The sequence below is a fragment of the Elephantulus edwardii genome, unplaced genomic scaffold (genome assembly GCF_000299155.1).
Source record: "Elephantulus edwardii isolate Elephantulus edwardi_28Jun2011 unplaced genomic scaffold, EleEdw1.0 scaffold00486, whole genome shotgun sequence".
Classification (NCBI taxonomy): Eukaryota; Metazoa; Chordata; class Mammalia; order Macroscelidea; family Macroscelididae; genus Elephantulus; species Elephantulus edwardii.
This window is the reverse complement of record NW_006400236.1, coordinates 125,172-128,530: the sequence shown is the minus strand read 5'-3', so window position 1 is coordinate 128,530 and position 3,359 is coordinate 125,172.

The following is a 3,359-nucleotide window of genomic DNA, read 5'->3' as shown; positions in this document are numbered from 1 at the left end:
CCCATCTTCCACGGTAACAGTGAAGGCGCCAAAGCGCATGGCATTCGTTCTGCAGGCCGTACAGAGACGGTGGAAGCTGGCTCGCTGATAGAAAGCTGGGCATCTGAAAGGGCCCATGACACTCCCCGCCCATCTTCCCAGGCAACAATGAAGAAGACAAACCGCACGGCATTCGTTCCGCAGCCCGGGAAGACACAATTGAAGGAGCTTCGCTGGCAGAAATCTAAGCATCTGAAATTGTACATCACACTCCCACCCATCTTCCCAGGTAACACTGAAGATGCCCAACAGCGCGGCATTCTTTCCGCAGGCCGTGTAGACAAGGTGGAAGGAGCCTCGCTGGCAGAAAGCTGTACCTTTGAAAGGGTCCATCACACTCTCCGCCCATCTTCCCAAGGAACACTGAAGATGCCAAAACACGCAGTATTCGTGCCGTAGGCGACGCAGACAGGGTGAAAGGAGCCTCGCTGCCAGAAAGCTGGGCATCTGAAAGAGTCCATCACACTCCCGCCCATCTTCCCAGGTTACACTGAAGATGCCAAACAGCACAGAATTCATTCCGCAGGCCGTGCAGACAGGGTGGAATTAGCCTCCCTAGCATAAAGGTGACCATCTGAGAGGGTCCATCACACTCCCCGCCCCTCTTCACAGGTAACAATGAAGAGGCCAAACTGTGCGGCAATCATTCCACAGGGCACGCAGACAGGGTGGAAGGAACCTCACTGGCAGAAAGCTGGGCATCTAAAAGGGTCCATCAACATAAACATTTACATGGATTTTGGGTTTCCATTCATTCATTGTTGCACTATTCTCTCTACACTCCTCCCAGTTTGTTCTTGTCCAAATGCCACAGTGCTTGTCAAAGCCAGTTCTGATTAATCTTCTTTGTCAGTGTTTCCTTTGCCATTCCCTATCACTCCTCCCTGAGAGAGACTTCACCCTGAGTCATAAGGAAAAGGGGATGGCGTATTCTCTTAGCTACTTCCTGCTGAAAAGGGACGCTGTGGGTTTCAGGGTGAAGATCTTCTCTCACTACTTTTTTTTCCCCTATAATTATATTGTATATATTTATATAAAATGAATGAATGGAAACCCAAAATGTCTGTAAATGTTTATGAAAATTAATAAAATATAATTACAGGGGACAAAAGAAAAATAAATAAAATAAAAGGGTCCATCACACTCCCGGCTATCTTCCCAGGTAACACTGAAGACGCCAAACCGTGTCACATTCGTTCCACCGGCCGTGCAGACATGGTGGCAGGAGCCTCTCTAGCAGAAAGCTGGGTATCTGAATGGGTATGTCACACTCCCCGCCCATCTTCCCAGAAAACACTGAAGACGGAAAACCACGTGGCATTCGTTGTGCACGCCGTGCAGATGCGGTGGAAGGAGCCTCGCTGGCAGAAAGCTGGGCATCTCAAACGGTCCATCACATCCCCGCCCATCTTCCCACGTAACACTGAAGACGCCATACAGCACGGCATTTGTTCTGCAGACCATGCAGACACGGTCGAAGTAGCCTCGCAGGCAGAATCCTGGGCATCTTAAATGGTGCATCATACTCCCCGCCCATCATCTGAGGTAACAGTGAAGACGATAAACCACGCGGCATTCATTCCGCACTCCGTGCAGACTTGTTGGAAGGAGCCTCGCTGGCAGAAAGCTTGGCAACTGAAAGGGTCCATCACGCTCCCCTCCTATCTTCCCAGGTAACAGTGAAGATGCCAAACCATGCAGCTTTCGTTCCGCAGGCTATACAGACACGGCGTAAGCTGTCTCGCTGGCAGAAAGCTGGGCATCTGAAAGGGTCCATCACACTCCCCGCTCATCTTTCCAGGTAACACTGAAGACACCAAACCGCGTGGCATTCATTCCGCAGGCTGTGCAGACATGGTGGAAGCAGCCTCCCTGATAGAAAGCTGGGCATCTGAAAGGGTTCATCACACTCCCGGCTATCTTCCCAGGTAACACTGAAGACGCCATATCTCACGGCATTTGTTCCACAGGCCTCGCAGACTCGATGGAAGGAGCCTTGCTGGCAGAAGGCTGGGCATCTGAAAGGGTCCATCACGCTCCCCGCCAATCTTCCCAGGTAACACTGATGATGCCAAACTGCACGGCATTCGTTCTGCAGTCCACTCAGATACGGTGGAAGGAGCCTTTCTGGCAGAAAACTGGGCATCTGAAAGGGTCCATCACACTCCCCGCCCATCTTCCCAGGTAATACTGAAGATCCCAAACTGTGCGGCATTCGATCTGGCCCGAGGGTCGCAGGCTCTCGGGCCACGAAAATGCTTATATACACACCAGTTCTACAGGATGCATTACCTTTGCTCGGGAAACATTACAACTGAACTTCAGAGATACTTGTCCCAAGATAACGAACTATGAGATTTTGATATATTTGGAATCACAGAACCCGAGGAAGCTTCATATATAAGCTATTAGATCAAGGGCTGATCAATTTGAGATAGATGTGAAGGGAGTGGGTAGAAGTGGATGGGTATCCTGGTAGATGGTCGAGCAGGCAATAAGTGGGTAAGACAAGTGTGCCAAAGGGAGGGACAACACTAACACTAATTTTTAACTCCACAATAAAGGATATACCTTTAACTTGCTGGTCTGTCTGATACTTCTCTAAATCTGAGCATTCACATTAAGACAGACTAGGAAGAAGGATTGGCCATCCATTTCTGAAATAGCAGGCCTCTGAACACGTGTAGATAACAGAAAGGTCAACTGAGGTTGAGCTTTCAAGTATGGAAATACAAAGGAGGCGTAGGAACAGTTGCAAGCAGACACTAGTGATTGGGGCATGGAATGTGAGAACCATGAATGTAGGAAAATTTGATATAGTTAAGGAAGAAATGGAACGCATAAATATTGACATACTGGGCATTAGTGAGTTGACATGGCCTGGCATGGGGCATTTTGAGTCGGATGATCATTATTCATTCTTTCAGGTTCTTCCTAGAGAGGGTTAAAGCAGGCTGCTCCTTGGAGGCAAGGATTCTGAAGCTTCATCTGACATACTTTGGACATGTTGCAAGGAGGGACCAATCCTTGGAGAGGGACATCATGCTTGGGAGGGTGGAGGGACAGTGCAGGAGAAGAAGACGCTCCATGAGTTGCATTGACTCAGTGATGATGTTAATACGGATAGGTGTGTCAGAGACAATGAGGTTAGATCAGGATAGAGCAAGATTCAAAGCTGTTGTACATAGGGTTGTTGTGAGTTTATAAGGTAGATTGATTCAGTGACTGAGTTAATCAGGGTAGGTGTATTGGAGACAGTGAGATTTATGGCTGTTGTACATAAAGTCACTATGAGTTGCACATGACTAAATGGTACACAA